We start from the raw sequence: 18,916 nt of genomic DNA, 5'->3' as shown, positions 1-18,916 counted from the left end.
CTAGTTACAAAAACTAGGGAATCCCTAATTTCTCTAACTTATGTGAATTTTCAAGTAGAAAATTATATACCAAATTTTCAACTAGGAAATTATATAGAGATTGCCTTGGGGGGATCACCTTATAGGATAGTTTAAAAACTTATTTTTTGAATTTTTGTATCATTTATATACCCCATTTGTGAATTTTAGAGGCAATAGTTATATCTTTTCTATAAATTTAAAATTAAAAGAGTGTAACTTCATGGATTTTTTTATATAAATCAAATTAAAGCATGATGTTGGAATACTTTAGCCATGGAATTTTATTTATATCTAAGATGAAAAATTTCTCGCTCCAATAGAACTTGTGTGTGATAATGATTGACTGAGAAGGAGCTTGAATATAAAGGAAAAAAATATGCCATAAATGACAACATATCGATCTACATAAAATGCTCAGATAAACATCATAATGGTCACAATAAAATGTCTAAAGGACCTAGAAATGTCAAATATGAATTAGACTCACACAAGCTAATCAAATTGCTAACATCCTCTCTTAGATCATGGGTGATTTGATATAATAGAATGATATAAAGAAAATGACTCATCATAGTCTATACAACAAAGGGCACCAAAATAGGACCATGGATATCCAAGTAGTGGATGATGAAGCCACCACTAATGTGTTTCAAATAGAATCTAAGTGTCAATGTTGAGCATCTAGTACAAGATTATCCCATCAAAAATGCCTCTAAACATACGTGACCATAGATTCCTTGCCTTTTGTCAAGATGGCCAAAGTGTTGCCTCATATGAGTTCAAACTAGGAGCTAATACCGCTGTGTCAAATAATATCCTATCATGGACTTAGATGTCAATCTTAACTCTAAGATTTCAAAACTTGTCAGACTTCAGTTGGTGTGTTCAGGATGCTCCCTTATAGAACTTGTGTACCTATATATTGATACAGATGAGGCGTACCTACCCCATCTCACCACCCGCTTACGCATCCTCTCTTGCATTGGAGAGTCATAAGGGATGATTGTATCACTGGTATTGGAAATCAAGAGGAGACACCAAGTCCTTTTTGCGATCTAAAGAAGATGATCATGTCTATTTCTTGGCCTTGGCCTTTTCTAGGATCAAAGTCTGAGTGTCTAAGAAAGATGATGATTGAGTAGAGGAGTTAGGATCTTGCTTCATCTTCATCTCTGCCTTGAAGCCTCTACCTCTTTTGCAATCCTTGTGAAAATGCCCCTTTTTATCACAATGATAATACTTGGATGGGCCTTCAACTTGTTCTACATGTCACCTCCCTCTGATGCTATAGAGCCCTCACATATGGGATGCTCTAAATCTTCACAACATGTCAACTGCTCCATATACACCTCTTCCGGCAAGTCACAATGCAAGTATACATTCTTGACATCCAATTGCTACAAAATCCAATCTTTGGGTGCTATCAAGACAATCACACATGTTGCCATGCTAGAGACTGGAGTGAATGTCTCTTCATAATATATGCTATATGTTTGAGCATAACCTTTTGCAATTAGTCTAGCATTACAACTACTAACATAACTTTCTATGTTTTGCTTGATTTTTTAAATCTACATATAGCAAATAACTTTCTTGCCCTCAAGCAATGGTACCAAATTCCAAGTCTTATTGGCTTCTAATGCAGCCATCTCATTCATTGCTACATCCTAATAAGCATGACCAATAGCATCCTCAAAGCAAGTGGGTTCAACATTCTCAACTAACATTATCATGTAAGCATAATGGTGAGTTGCATAACCTTCAAAACTAAATCATTTAATAGGGTATCTTACCATGCTAGACCTATGTACCATAGGATCACTCAGTAGAGCCTTTACCTTACTATGTGCTCTTTTTACACCTAGTGTCCTAACTGAAGGAATACCAAGCTCAACATCCAATTTCTCTGAACCATATTGGAATCTCAATCAGATCCCAAATAACTGGTAGATGCATCATTACCATCCGACACTTTCTTATTCCCTTTGTCTTTACTTTCAATACTTGTAGATGCACTTGAAGATGTGGGGCTACTCCTTAGTCGCCCAAACCAAGGGCTAATTGTAGATGTAGTACTAGATGATGTTTATGGTCTACTAAGACTATGATTTTTGCTTTTTCTTTTGCACATAACGATCATGATTATCATAATCATCTAATGTATCACCACTAGATTCATATCAATAGCTTATCTCATTAAAAAAGTATCCCTCCTCACTCTAAACTCACCTATGATGATTGGGTTATAATGACAATACCCTTTCTGCTCTAAAGAGTATCTAATTAAAATATATTTTTTAGCCTTTTGATCAATTTTGTTATGTAGCTCATTTGGTACATGAACATATGCAATACAACTAAACACTTTCAGGTGTGATACATTGGTCATTTTGCTTATAAAGCATTCTTTAGGGCTTATCCCATGAATTATACATGTGGAAGCTATTCATAATATAAACATCAATATGAATAGCCTCATATAAAAAATATTTTGGCATATTCTTTTCAACCATCAATGCTCGTGCAAAATTTGCAATATGTTTATTTTTTTCTTTCTACAATCCCGTTTTGTTGTGGGGTATATTTGTGAGTAAACAGTCTCTTTATCCCGTGAGATGTCAAGAAGCCAGTAAACTCATTAGAGAGGTAATATTCTCTTCCATCTGACCTCAATTACTTAACTGTCAAGTATGTTTCTATTTCAATAGCAGCCTTGGATGTTTTGGAGTGCTCAAATACATCACTCTTTTTTGTTCAAGAAATATATCCATAGCTTTCTTGAACAATAATCAATAAACATGATAAAGTATTTGCTACCACCAAGAGATATATTTTGTGTAGGCCCTGAAATATGTGTATTTACAACATCAAGTATATTTCTACTTATATCTTTCTCATGAGAAAAAGGTTGTCTTGCATGCTTACCAAACTGATATGCTTTATACACTTTATGACATTTTATAACTCTAAAAACAAGCAAACTTGCAATCAGCCGTTTATACTACATTAATTTCAACCTTTACACATTTGTATGTCCAATATATTTGTGCTATATTTTAATGTATGCAACCACTTCTTTTCTTTTAGTATACATAGCAACATTCATAGTAGGAATTCTAGATTCTAAAGTGAACATTGATGAGCTCCACTTCCTTTTGTGGATCAACTTGCACTTATCATTAGTCTTCTACAAAACAACCTTTTACATTACATCAAAATTGCAACTCTTGCTTTATCATTTGTCCAACCACTAAATTATTTGTGATTGATGGCACATTTAATAAATTTGATAGACTCTTTGTTTGGCCATCATGCAAGAATATATTTTTTTTAAATTTCTAAAATTGGATGGCACCGTCTACACATAACCTAGATTTTGTAAATCCCTTTCTTTCCAAACCATTGAGCATGACTTGTCATATGATTAAAGTCACCTAAACTGACAAATCATATATCATCATGTGTCCCATTTCTTGGAACAGTATTCATCATATGCTACAAAACAAACAGATGCTCATGTTGGTCTTCATTTTGTCATGAAAGGACGATGCATAGTTTTGTTGTTGTAATTTACCACTCCTATAGTTATCATCCTTCTTCCTATAAGAATGGGCTGTAAAATGACATGTGTTACAATAATAATGGCAAACAATACCAAAATTGCCAAAACCTCTATTTTATCATCCACCTCTTCCTCTAGAGCTCGTCGTGTCTCTAAAGTTTTCATGGCCTCTTGAAACCTTCATTTCACCAAATGCTCATTTGACTTGTTTTGTTGGTTATCACCAATACTACTATACCACAATCTCTCGAAGAGGATCTACCACATTCCCTTTCTAAGCTTGAGTAAAATGCTTGAACCTGTTTACCACTTCTCTCAGATAATTCACCCCACATATTGATCCCTTTGGTAATCATGATAGAGGCCAACTCATCAAAATCTCAAAATGTCTTTCATATATATACAAAAATAGCAAATGATTTCTAAGCCTTCTCTACATAAAACCAAATCAGCAACGTCAAGCATTGTATCAACATTGCATCATCAGTACTTCAATTCACACTAGATATTAGGCCACACTTCATGAATATTTACCTTATTATAGTCATCTCTTGAATTGTCATGAAGGCCTTGTACCCCTTGAATTGTCAACACACTGGTGGTCCCAATAGATCCACACAAGAGAAACCATCCTCTTCATGTAGGTGGTTGATATCCATCAACAGAGTCAGAGTTATAAGAGACTCCAAAATACAAAGTTTCTCAACAAGCACATCTAGCTTTAGAGAGTCATATAGTCCAAATTATTGGTCATGGTATACACAATGATTTCAACACAAGAACTATTGAAACCCTAGTAAAACTTAAGAAGGCCATTAAACTTCAGACTCTTCTTGTAGAAAGCCAAGAGTCCATTGAACTGATGCTCCCCTCCATTCTTTATAGTGTTGGCCTCCTTAGCAAGGTGTGTTCTAACGTAGTCTAGGGAATACACAAAAATAAAAGTAGGAAGGAAGACACACTAGCTGCTCTTATGCATAATAGTATTCCCCCATCCCCCTACATGAACATCCTCCTTTACCAGAATTCATGTTGCACCCCCACCCTCCTTTGCGTTCCTAAAAGCATGCAAGGAAAATCCCTTTTTTTCCCACAATGCATGATAATATATATTAAATACTTATTTTTCTCCTTCTCTTTGTTTTTCTCCAAGTCAACTATCATTCACCAATCAAGCATATTTGAATGAAGGTTGAGAGCTTTTTCCCATCCTTGTCCATGTTATCATTCACCACACTTATGGCCACACAACTTACATCCATTGGATCATGTATCGAGGTGTTATCAAGAAAGCCATGAGCCACCTTTCTTGTATATACCGATCATTAACCATTCCTCGTATCCTTCCAAAGATGTAAAGGTACTCAAAAACAATGCTAAAAGCATGTACTCATTAGTCGTACAATGCCACCCATTTCACCATCAACAAATTAGGGCCCTTCATGCATGAGCCTTTATTCATATAACTTAGATCATCTATACAATCAATCTCACTAGCCAAACCAAAATATATAAATATTGTCGCTAACTTCAACTACTCAAAACATCTAACTCATGTCCTTTTTCCTAGGCTTTTCATAAGTGGATGCACAACATCACGATATCCACCCTCTTCGAACCTACATATCCCTTTGATGTGCCACACTATGTAGCCACCTAGATCAAACACTAATATGATCATGAACTTCTTCTTTTGAATAATCAACCTCCCACAAGGATCAAATAGCCAAGTCATCGGTATATTCTAGAATGCATAACAATTCCAATCTCTAATTCCACCTAGATCAGAAGGCATTGATAGTGCATGACATCCATCATCCATATAGCCTTCCATGACTAATACCCATGAACTCATTAAATCCTCTGAGATCAAAGGGTAGACCAAAATATTAGTGTAATATCCTATATCTTTGAGTCTATGGAGCATCCATCTACGCATTGGTGTATTCATCCAAAGGATATATTTATGTCATACCTTCAACTCTGATAGCATCATCCATCTCTTGCACATTAGCATCAATATGATCCATCATCACATCCCCATTAATAATGTTAGACTTGTCAACCATAGCATTTGTAATAGTATCCTCTAGCATTACATTTGTCAATGCATCTCTATCTTGAGCATCAATCTACATAGCAAAAACATAGAAAAATCATGAATCAAAACCTCTACATAATCATAACCCTCCCTCTCTCTTATTCAAAAACTATTGTCACTAAAAATCTATCTTTCTATGCCTCTCTCTCATTAATAGATATACATATGTATGTGTGCATGTATTTATGTGTGTATATTGGAAGTCTTAATATGCTCATACACACATGTACACACATATGATTAGTTCAAAGTATAGCCTATGAATATTAATATTACAACAACATGATGTCAAGTTAGCAAAGACGTGCACAATGAGAGATCGAGATCATGATCTCTCTCTCTCTCTCTCTCTCTCTCATTCTGCCCCACAACTAAGTTTGCCAAAAGAAGAGTTTGCGGGACAACTCCTCACATGGAGAAGGCGTCTCCACTTCAAATGAATCTGGTTCTGCCCCACAATTAAGTTTGCAAGAAGAAGAGGATACCAAAGCAAGCATTCTCAGGCGTCTGGACAAGGAACTCGAGGCTGGGAACGATAGCAAGGCCCTGGCCATCATCCTACTTCTAGAGGCGCTCGCAATGGCGTCAGGGCTTTTGGCTCTACAAGACAGGTCCCACAGAGGTTATACTCTCTTGCAGATTTGCGACTGAATAATATAGAGACAGACTGTCTTTTGTCTCCTGTGGACTCTACACTTGGAGAAGTTCGAAGGAATCTACAAATTGCTGTAGCCTTGGGTGGCTTGGTTATGTGGCAGACATTGCAGCTAAATCAAATTCAAGTGCTTGGCATCTTACTTGCCCTTACTCTTGCATCGGGCATAGATCTGCACGAGGCAGGACATTTCTTGATTGCTTATCTATTGGGAGTTCTTCCAAAGGGTTACACATTGTCAAGCTTAGAGGCATTGCAGAAGGAAGGCTCTTGGAATGTGCAAGCTGGGACAACATTTGTGGATGTGCAGTTTCAGGAGGAGGTGAAAAGTGGGAAACTTTCTTCATTGAAGGTGGTCTCTCTGACATTCAACGGGTCTATCGAGGGGGCTTTTTCCTTGTGAGGCGACATGCCACTCGAGCTCCATAACATGGAGCTTCTAATCAGCCAGGCTATCAAGGAGGTGAAGAAAGATTTCAAGAAGGATGCGGATAATGCCTTGAACCAAGAAACCCGTCGGCTCCATGAGAGGATCCGGTGACTAGAGGAGATGGTGAAGACACTCATGGAAGAGAAGAGGGATCTCAAAACCGACCTAGACAAGCTACAAACGAAAGTGTCACATCTACGGGAGGCAAGAGAGGATGCGGATTTCAAAGCGGACCTCCGAGAGGCTATCATGAAGGAATGACGAGAGGACCTCCAGGTATGCATTAAAACCGAAGTTGAGGCTTCGAGAGAGGGATGGGAGGAAAAAATCAAAGCAAACATGAAGGAAGAATTAGAAGGGAATAAGGAGGGGTGGATTGAGGTAGTGAAGAAGAACATTAAGAAGGAGGTCCAGGAAGAAAATAAAAAGGAGGAGGTAGTCCGCGTTCAGGAGACCTTAGAGGAGGAGAGGCTTAGGAACGCGCGTAGATTGAATGTGCATATTATCGGGCTCCCCGAAGGGGCCTCTCCGGAGGAGGACACACGCGGGCTATGCACCCGACTAGGGTACACGAGCATGCCCTTTACTCAGGCATGGTGTGCAGGACGAGATACTACCAGGGTCAGAGCTCTGATATTACATATGAGCACACAGGAGGACAGAGCCGCTTTCTTTCGGAAGCGGATTTCGCTCCGAGGGATAACTGGGGCTCCCATCTTCATGGATGAGGACCTGACTCAGATGCAGATTGCACACGGACGAGCATGCATGCCACAGATACTCCAAGCACATAGAGAAGGCCGTAAGGCCTTCTATCAAGATGGCCGGATTTTTATAGATGGACACCCCACCAAATAGGGGGCCTGGCCTATGAGACGGGGCAGAGGACTGTACAGGAGACCCCGATACGTGTGGCAGTTTGGAACTGCAACGGCTCCCTATGGTCACGACCGGACAGACTTGAGGAGATTTTACCCGACCATGATGTTATATGCCTCACAGAGACACATGAGAGCCTAGAGAGAGGGCTTCCACGCATTACAGGATTTGAGTGGGTATCTGCATACCGGGCTACTACTAGGCAAAGCACATCTAGGGGCTTAGGAGGGGTGGCAGTTCTATTCCGTCAGGGGATACAAAGACATATCCAGTTAGTGAGACGAGATGAGGAGGCCAGTTACATATGGATCAGAGTGCAGATAATAGATGAGAGATGGATCTATATGGCAGTATGCTACTTTTCACCACGAGGGTCCAGATATGCTACTACGCAGGGTGATATTCATGCCAGAGATTCCCCCTCCCCTTATTCACAGCTCTCAGAGAACATTATTCTATATTCTAGTTTGGGTGAGGTCTTCCTTATGGGGGACTTCAACGGGCGCACACAGAGTCGACAATGTGAGAGTTTTGATATGGAGCAGCCAGAGATCATGAGAGCATTAGACCCTGAGGAGTTGGGGATCAGTAGGGAGTCAGCAGATACTAGGCCAGACGCCATAGGGTATGGAGGGCATTTACTTGAGCTTGGTAGTATACATCATCTCGTTATTTATAACGGGATGGCACGATGGCCATATTCAGGAGGTCTTACATGCTTCCCACATGGGGGGGCAAGAGTACTGTAGATTATGTGCTCGGACCGATCGATGGGATGCATACTATCGAGTTCTTCGGCCTTGGGAGACTTCCACTCGGTGCCGATCACACCTTTCTTAGTTTCTCACTCCTCACCTCATTACCATCACCACCTGCAGATATCATACGCCACATGCATACTACCATACACTTCACTCATGAGCTCTCACATGTTTACTCACAACATCTGGAGGAGCACATCACGTCACTTGATCCATACGCACCCCTTGATACACTGACCACTGATATCACACGCATTCTACATGATTCTGCTACACTCAGTTTTCCACATCACACATACACGCACCCCTCTCGGACCGGTACCATGCCACAGAAGAGGTGGTATGATGATGAGTGCAGAGATCTACGTCGATAGCTACGTGATTTGGAGGCTAGAGGAGAGATCACACACAGACAGGCGCAGAGACGCATGCACCGCTTGACCCGCTGTAAAAAGCGGGAATGGGAGGAGGAGAGATATTGGGATATATACCACCTTCTTATGAGCAGAGATTGTGCAGAGGCATGGAGGTAGATCAAAGAACCACGCTCACCCACACCGATACATGACCTTGCAGTATGGCATGGATACGCACAGAGTTTATATCATGTACCCGCACAGCCGCTGATACCCACACCATGTACACCAAGACCGGGTATTTCATCCTTTTTCACCACTAGTATGGTGAAACATGCTATCTCACGGTTACAGCATGGCCGCGCTCGAGACCAGTTTGATCTTCAGATAGAGCATATTATATATGGCAGAGACACAATGGCTCCACTCATTGCTCACCTCTTCAACCGTACATTGTCTGAGGGGTTCCCTGACTCGTGGACAGAGCACACCATAGATCCTAACACATATAGGACCATCATGATTGGGCCAGTTTTGGCCAAAATTTATGGCACGGTGATGGAGGAGGAGCTCAGCACGCTAGCAGAGAGAGAGTGCATGCGCACACCCCGGATAGGCAGGGTTCAGACGGGCATTTTCTACCATAGACCACATCTTCACTCTCCGTTGTCTGATCGACCAGACACGAGTGAAGAAACAGATATTGTACTGTTGATTTGTGGATTTCCGCAAAGCCTTTGACATGGTTTTGAGAGAGAGGATTTTCAGACGCCTACTTGATCTGGGGGTGGATGATGACATGATGTGGGGTATTTATGCACTATATGAGCGGGTTACTGGTAGAGTCAGATGTCCGGGAGGTATATCAGATCCCCTTGTGAGCACCATTGGTGTGAAACAACGATGCCCACTCTCACCGACTTTGTTTGGGCTATACATTGATGAGATAGCAGAGTTTATTCAACAGCGAGCCAGTGGAGGTATAGATCTTAGTGGAGCCACAGTTCATGTCTTACTATATGTAGATGACATTGTGTTGGTCTCAAACTCAACTCAGGGATTACAGCAACATTTATTAGCATTGGATGATTTTTGCATATAGAGAGGCATGACAGTGAACCTTGGTAAAACCAAGGTTCTTATATTCCATACATCAGCTCAGATAAGCAGACAGAGTATTTTCATGGTAGCAGGAGGGAGTATTGAGGTCACTGGATCATATGTATATTTGGGAGTCACCTTTACAGCAACTTCAGGGACTTTCTCGATGACACAGGCAGCTCGTAATCGCCTTACTAGAGGATACTCAGCATTGGCTCTTATGGAGCGACAGTGTCATCAGGCACATTTCCAGGAGCCCCGCACCAAGGGGTGGCTCTTTGATACTCTAGTCACTCCAGCACTGATGTATGGAGCAGCTATATGGGGGCCAGGCCTTGCCGATTATGTATGGACATTGATGGAGAGACCTCAGGTGATCATGATATCTAGATTGATTCGCAGCAAGGCCTCAGTCCCACATGACATTGTGCGAGTAGAGCTTGCCACACCACCCATGCTAGTCGAGGCATTATTTCAGATAGTCTGCTTCCTACACAGATTTCAGGATATGGACAGAGATCGCATTGCATACAGAGCATATATGGCATCTCAGGAGATGGCTCGAGCGGGGGATACCACATCATGGTATGCACAGACTAGAGCTTGGTTTGACACAGACATGGGCTGGACATTGATAGACTCCCACCTCTTCTATATGATACTCAGGCTCCGACTTACACCCTCTCTCTCTCTGAGAGGAAAAGAGTCATCAGACAGGAGATATGGCATATTTATATACAGAGGACATGGGTCAGCCCTGCACAGCCACTGCCATCGAAGATGGCACATTATTATACACAATTCTTGAGCATATCAGAGCAGGGATTCATAGAGATTCCGAGATATATGCAGATCTATATGCCACATCGATTGAGAGTTCTTATTAGACAGCTCAGGGTATCATCACATCAGCTTATGATTGAGAGTGGCAGAGCCAGTGGCATCCCACAGGAGGAGAGGATATGCCCCCTTTGCAGATCAGAGGTGGAGAGTGAGGACCATTTTGTTCTCAGATGCTCGGCATACTCAGAGTTGAGATCTAGATACACATTGAGCAGCTCAATTCATGGATGTATGACTGATATGGATTAGAGATCATTTGGCCATTTTCTGGGAGAGGCATGGCACATCAGAGAGCAGAGCACATAGCGGGTCCCAGTCAGAGAGGGGCCCACCCAGACGACTATTACACAGTTCTTTCAGACAGACAGAGTGAGAACTACTGTACCAGCCTCCAGCCAGACCTCCGGGCTCACACTATAGCAGGCTGAGGACCATCGTACCCGACGCCGCACGAGGATCCCTGGGTTTCGGACCCCACAGCCACACCGACAGGAGATCCGGAGGATTCTTGATCTACATCGACAGCAGACTGAAATCAGATCTCCAGTTTGCTCTTTCTCCAGCGCCGATGTACCACATCCTGCATCTAGGAGGGATCACCTGCTATTAGTGACTTCGATGATTGCTACTACATCCCAAGATAGTATATCTCCCTGCATCTTCTACATATACACATCGCACCACTTTATCACAGCCAATAGTTGTTCTCCTATCACAGCCGACATTTGTTCCCCCTTTGTAGCCATTATCTAGAGTCCCAGAGCTACATACGCACATACACATACACGACACTTATCACACTCACAGCACCGTATTTTCAGTTTCCAGCTTTTAGCTTTTCATTCAACACTTTTATTTTGGATAGCTGGACCTCATCACTTGTATCACAGTTTGTCTCATAGGCTAGTTTTGGTCTTTAGAAGACGTTAATATAACTTTCTTTCTTTCTCTCTCTCTCTCTCTCTCTCTCTCTCTCTCTCTCTCTCTCTCTCTCTCTCACACACACACACACACATTAGCCATATTGATTGAACATGGAATTTATACTTGTTTTCACCAATCAATATCCACCCTTGCCACCACAACAAATAATTCACAAATGTGTAAGCTTTAATAATGATTTTAAAAAAAACCAATGTTTAATGAGGTTACTAGAGCCATGTATAAAGAAAATTGTCTAGTGAGTATTCATAATGGATACAAATGTAGGCTTGTTTATACAGCAACCCATGCTTACCGAAGAGAAATTACAACTATTATTTGGAAAGAGAAGAACTTTTCCAACATCGCCCATTGTGTGACTAGCAAAGCATGAACTCTGCTAATTCTTAGAGAAAATGAATTTTATTTTATTGAGAAAATACAAACATACCTTGCTTTGGTTAGCTATGATCAAGTTTATAATAATCTTTTACTATCATTATTTGTCAATTTGTGAAATAATAGTACACTTGCGAAAGGTCAATGTAATACAAATCTAAATCCGCGGTGTGATCATGGAGGTGATCCACCCGTGCAAAATATCCTTAATTAAATCCTTTAAGAATCAATCACAAAAAAGGCATCCATGCCTAATATCATTTTCCAAGAAAACATACCTTTATTCCCATGGCAACTTGTCATCATCGACCCTTGCCATGCATTTACCATAAATCACAAGCACTTGGAATAATCATCTAAACAACAACTAACAACCAGTTGAATGTAAAAAGCATTTAGGATGTTGTTCGATCAACCAACAAAACCAATTGCATTCTTTCCAAACAATGCAAGAATAGATGATATAACATTTCCATCGTATATTTCCTCTCCCCCTTGGGATCTAAGAGCAATACTATGCAAAAATGTTTCTTAACACTTCCTTCCTTTGGCTAGGGCATATGCTAAGGGTTCAAACACTATTCATGATGTAAGTTCTATAGGTCACTAACCTTGATTGATACCCCAACCCTGATTTTGGATTGGCAAAAGTCATCATTATCCGACGGATCTCAAGACATCTAGTTTTAACCCTTACGATTAATTTCTTGTACTAGCTCTTAGTCAAGTCATGAGGCAAATAGGAAATTATCCTCATATATCAAAATATGTTATAGGCATAATGTGTAAATACTTGATAAGATAAGTGAGAGATTATCTCAAGTAATTAGACTCGAATAGGCCTTGCCTTGAGCTAGAATCTAGTTTTTCTTAATATTTGGGCTCTTAGGCTAAGTACTTTTGAAGTATCTAAACTAGTACTTTCTATTCATGATTCTTAATGTCATATTATTTTAGCAATTATGCTATTTATAACCCTTGACTATGCTTTAACCTAGCACTTGTATGCACAATCTTTTAATATCGTTCTTTTAATGACTATATCATTCATAACCCTTGACTAATTCTTCCTTGTGATTGCTCTATCAACGAATAAGCCATATGCAGGTGCAATTAACTTTCCTTAATATATGCACTTCACAAGCTCCATCTTACGAATATGTGAGATGAAATGATCTATACTCGTGTATCATAGTATGGGCCTAATGTATCTCATACGAGAATCAAAACAAGCATCTATCAATTTGGAAATACATTACTTACGGCCGGAACGGCAATTGGATTGACGGTGATGCCTTCGTCTGAAGCTTCGTTGTTGGTTATGGGATTGCCATCCACATGTGACATTTTTCGCTTGGGGGGCCATCGTCCATAAGTAGACTCAAGAGATTAAGAAGGCAGAATAGATTCGAGATGGGAGAGTGTAAGAGAAGATGGATTGAGCTAACTCTCTTCCTTGCAGCCTCTCAGGGTGACTCCTCTCTCTCTCTCTCTCTCTCTCTCTCTCTCTCTCTCTCTCTCTCTCAAGCTCTCTCTCACAATGTCTTGGACATGTATCCTTCTCTCTACCTCTCTCTTATAGCCTCTTGGGGTCTCCTTATGCTCCTTGTGCCTCCCCATGCCTCATATTTATAGTGGATTAGAGAAGAGGGCTTGTGGTTGAGAAGTGGAGCTCTTTGTGGAGGGGGATATTCTTGGAAAGATCAGTGATCTAATGCTCAGATCATAAATATGATGGTTCCATTGGCTCCGAAAGGGCGGGGGGGTAAAACCCTAAGACACTTGGTTAGAAAGCTTTTAGTTCACTCCCTCTTTTCTGTGTTCGAAGTGTTGTTTTCTGTCTGTAGACTACGATCGCGGCACGTGCGATTTCGGAAATCCCTCTATTTATTTTTTACATGCTTGATTCAATGTATCGAACCTATGTTCTCCCAACATACTACCTCTTCTTCACACCCTTTTCTTTATGACTGTCACATGTCTTGATTTATGACCTTTGTCTCTCTTTGTGCTGTTTGCTCAAATCATAGTAATTAACAAGCCCTGTGCAATTATCATTGCCACACCACCTATACCAATTAATAGAGAAAAAAGGCCAAGCAAGACTTGCTACTCCCACTCCCTTATAAAGATTGAGGGTCCCACACAATCATAACACCTAGGGGGCTTTAACCCCTATCCCTACCCCACTTTACAAACTCAAGGCACCTCAAGGGTAGGACATCTCAAGAACATTGGTAGACATGTCATCCTAAGCTTTGCATTGCACCTCCTCAAGCATCAATTGGATCCTCGAGTGTGAGAAAATATTCCAAGCTTGCATGGGGTTCCTCAACTCATCTCCTAGTTGCATCGACACATGCACAAAAGTGAAAGAATGTAAATGATGTATGTAAGTGAGAGAAGGCCTCTCTAAGCAAATGTAGAAGGAGAGTGTCCAAAAAAGGCTATGTATAAAAATTGGAAAGTGAATGGATAAGCTCATTCTTGTGGTGTGCAATCTTGTGAACTTCTTACTTATTATTTGAGAGAGAGTTGAAGAGAGAGAGAGAGAGAGAGAGAGAGAGAGAGTGTGTGTGTGTGTGTGTGTGTTTGTGTGTGTGTGTGTGTGTGAGAGAGAGAGAGAGGGAGAGGTAGAGGTAGAATGAGGGACTATTTGGAGAAGCTCTTGATTCTCCCTCCTCCTCCTCCTCCTCTTCTCATTTTTATTATTTATGGAGCTTGCATGGCCATTGAGGGAGAGGAGGTGGACTTTTTTTGACTCTGTTACAAGGATCATGGAGTCATTGATGAGCCTTCCATGAATAGACTACAATGAGAAGGTAAATTCATGAGTTTGTTCCACTCCTTGGAATAGTTGCAATTGTTAGGTTGGAGGTAGCCATAGTTGCACTACTTGAAACACTTGAAATAATAAGAATTTTGTAAGCCTAATGGTCTATCATGTAAGAGCCATGGCATATCTTCAACAGTTTCCCTCTAAATGAAATTGGCAAAGAACTTGCAGCCTGGATAAAAGAAAGAAAAGGAAGAAGAGGAAGCTCCACTTGAAATTATAAAATTTGTCATCCATCAAGAACGGCATGTTTCGCTTAAACATTGTGAAGAATATTGGACATTAGTCTTCGAGCAAGAAGATGCAACCTCCCTCTTGTCATAGTCAAACAAGTCCCACTCCACCTAATACTAGCCATGTTGTAATAAATTAATGGAAGCTATGTTGGCTTTCTTGCATGCGTAGAAACCTATGAACTCCCAATCCTTCTACGTTGGATTCACCCTTTTGATGTAATTACCTTTTACTTTTAATACAACCAACACACATTTCATTTAAAGAAAACAAAAAGAAGAAAAATAAAAGGAAAAAGGGTAGCTTAGATTGGTGTTGTATGGGAAATTCCCGCCAAGTGAGAGTTCCATGCTAATAGCAACACTAGAGAGAGAGAGAGAGAGAGAGAGAGAGAGAGAGAAGAGAGAGAGAGATAAGGGGAATCAAACCAACTATGGCAAAGAACTCAAAAGGAAATGGCTTTAGCAGAGTGGGAGGAGTAGCAGCAAGGGTGGGCAATAAGGCCTTCGTAATGCTGGAGGTGGAAGGAATTGGGCGACAGGGGTGACGGCAACCCATGCATTGCATGGGACAAAGAAGGCTAGTAGCAGCTAATCATGGCGACCACCTCTCACGCCCTCATCTTCTTTCACAGATGGCCTCCTCCTCCTCACTTGCCCACTTGCCTCTCTCACCCCTTCTTGGTGCCTCTCCCACCATCTCTCTGCCATCACCTCCCTTGCCCTCTCTCCCTCTGGCCTCACCTTTGCTTCTAGTTCCCTCAATCACTTAGTCAAGCTCTTCTCCTATCTAGTTTTTTTTTTCCATCATCTCCCTGTAGTTTTTCTGATGAATCTCTAATGGCAATTCAGAAGAACTATGCTCATTCTATATCTTTCCTTCGCAAAGCTTCATTTTGTGGAAACACATGTAGATCTATATTCACAACATGCAACTTTTGGAATGACATTGTGTTGCATTAGATGTTTACCAACTATGACTATTTCGCTCTTTACTCTCTAAGTGCTTTTAGGCATAGCAACATTTGTTTCATAAAATTTCTATTTTCTAGAAGTATATGCAAAATTATTTATGGACATAATGCTACACGAGAGAAATTCTTTCATGCATTGCAACATTTCACTCACAAAATATTTTTTTTCTGGAAATCTATGCAAATTTCTTTTGTGGACACAATGTTGCACCAAATGTTTCCCAACACTCGTAGTCTCACTCTTTACTCTCTAAATTCTATCAGACATTGCAAAATTTCATTCAAGTTCTTGTTTTGTGGAACTAAATGCTTCTCTGTGAAGATTTCTATTTACAACATATAGATTTCTTCAGAGACACTACATGGCATGAGATCTTCTCTAGCAGTCACAATTTCATTCTTTTGTCTCTTCACACCTTCAAACTAACACAGGATTGCATGAATTCTACCATGGAATGAGTTCATGGCTTAGAGCCTCAGACACAAGATCACATTAATTTTTATTATGTTAACCAATTTGTTTGACTCAGGATGGCCCTTGTCCATTGTAGAGATTGAGTTGCAGAGTGAGTGTTTCTCATAGCCTTCCTCTTTTTTTTTCTCATATGGAGAGTTCCAAAGCACTTACTCACTTTACTTTTCCCATCCATGCCGTTTCCTTCAGTTCCATAGGCTCTTTGCTTGTAGCAGGAGGAGAGGATGATGGCATCAAGATTATCAGTACCATTGATAGCTCTATTGTGCTAGTCCTTAACGGCCACAATGCACCTATCATTAGCCTTGCACTTGACCCCAAAAATGAGTTTTTGGCATTAGCTCTACTAGTAGTGATGGCTCTATCATGTGCTGGTGCCTCTCATCTATCAAGAAAATCCACACATTGTACCATGCTACACCCTGGGAGGAATGAAATTGCTTAGCATCCAAAGGGAGATGTCTTGGTAGTTCTTGGCACAAAAAATGGTATGCATGTGATTATGTATGATCGGGATACAGGTGAAAAGGTCTTCAACCTCAAAGGTGGGCATTCAGCTTCAGTTGGCTCATTAGTCTGGTCACCAAATGGCAAATACCTTGCAACCGCATGAGGTGACAATCACGTCATCATATGGGATGTGGATAACATACAAGACATATACTGCCAGAAGTTTGAATCTCAAATTTGCAGCTTAGTGTGGAGACCGAAAGGAAATGCTTTAGCCATTGGTGACTTGGATGGAAAATTTGTATTTGGGAACTTATTGTTCCATCTCACATGACCCTACCTAGTAGTGATTCTAGTTTTCCTTTAGTTATTGATAGAGAAGTGATGCTGCACTTCAGTGATGATGGGGAGGATGGAGAGTAGCTTCACAGTGAGGAAGAAGGTGGATCTTCACCTGATAGAAGACCCAATCCTCCTTCACATCCTGATTTAAGAAAGAAGGAAAAGAGCAAAGGTCATGATAGGCTCCAATAGTCATTCTCTAGTAAGGCTGAGGCTCTGCTCCAGAGTAAAAACATAAGCTTCTCATCTGGAGTCACTATAGGTGGACATTGAGTGCCTACATTACAAAATCCTTTTCAGCCTCTGCTCTGATTGTGTATTCATTTCATGTGATGCAATTCACAATATTCAATGTGTTAGAACAATGGAGAAAAGTGTTGGAAGGGCCATTGCCCTTGAGTCCTTGCTCTCACCTTACTTGGCTGGGTTTTAGCGACACTGGTTTTCTTAGCTCATATGATTCCAAGGTGCTAATTATTGGATCCATTCCAAAACTGATCATTTCTAGATTTTAAACCTAAGCTCTTTTAGGCAATGAGAAAGTTGTCTAGTAGATTGGATAATGAGAAAGCATATATATGTGCATAGAGACACTATTGAGCCTCTTTCTATTCCTTGTGCAGGTCTTTCTTGATACTTATTTGTGCTGTCTTAAAGGGCTTTGATGCAATGTTCAATACTCTTGAAGAAAAGCTAGAAAAGTACCTGAATCGGTGGGAGGAATATTGTTGAACTAATTGCTTCACATCTCTAGTTGAATCTTCAGCTATTAAAAAGGTGTGCAACTGAACTGCAAGCTTGTTATCACTCTACTTTCCCATTTTCAAAGCTACAATTAAACTTTGTGCATGGTTATGATTTCTTATGCCAATATGTGCTGGTATAGTGTTTGTCAGGCAGTTTGCTGGAATTTACAAGCTTTTCTTTTCTCAATAGAATTCTTCTTTGCTTAAGAAGGAGACACATCATCTAGACATTGTATCAGAAGAGGAGCAATTGGATGCAAAACAACTTGAATAAGTTTGTAGTGAGCTACACAATGTATGCTAATGTTTTATGTTCAAGGCCAGACATGCACCTTGCAAGTTTCACTATATACATATGACTACACATGATTTCGTTGTGCTTTTCTCAAACACTCTGGTTGGTATATGTGTGATAGGCTGGGAAAGAGTCAATAAGAATACACAGGGAGTTGCGCAACTTGGAAAGATTTTTAGCTATAAAGAAAAAACATGAAGATGCTCTGTAGGATGCTGTAGTGTAGCTTAAAGGTGAGGAGCATCATGACATGCTAGAAGGTACAAATTTGTGACATTTTATCATAAGCCATAGTTTACATAAGGGTTGCAGACACATGGGTTTTGTGAGGCTTCTGTCTTGGAGTACATAGAGCTTTGGATGCTGAGAATGAAGTTGATGATTAGTATAGAAATCTTGGAAGTGAACTGGAGAGAGAGAAAGAGGAGAGAGAAGACGACAGAAGAGAGAGAATAAGTCCAAAAGTGAGAGAAAGAGGGTCATGAGGAGAGAGAAATACTAGAATAGGAGAGAGAAAGACATGAAAGAGAAAGAAG

General features: G+C 40.5%; 1 pseudogene; it reads left to right on the top strand.

The window, feature by feature from the left end:
- The window catches only part of LOC148028500 (uncharacterized), an 85,465-nt pseudogene extending 78,723 nt beyond the window's left edge, over positions 1-6,742 (top strand).
- Positions 6,743-18,916: the final 12,174 nt, after the last annotated feature.

Source organism: Lygodium microphyllum, chromosome 11, assembly GCF_053477565.2.
Source record: "Lygodium microphyllum isolate KBCC chromosome 11, Lygodium_microphyllum_v1.1.10, whole genome shotgun sequence".
In the NCBI taxonomy this organism is placed as follows: Eukaryota; Viridiplantae; Streptophyta; class Polypodiopsida; order Schizaeales; family Lygodiaceae; genus Lygodium; species Lygodium microphyllum.
The sequence above is the reverse complement of the archived record's forward strand: the minus strand, read 5'-3'. Positions and strand labels throughout refer to the sequence as shown.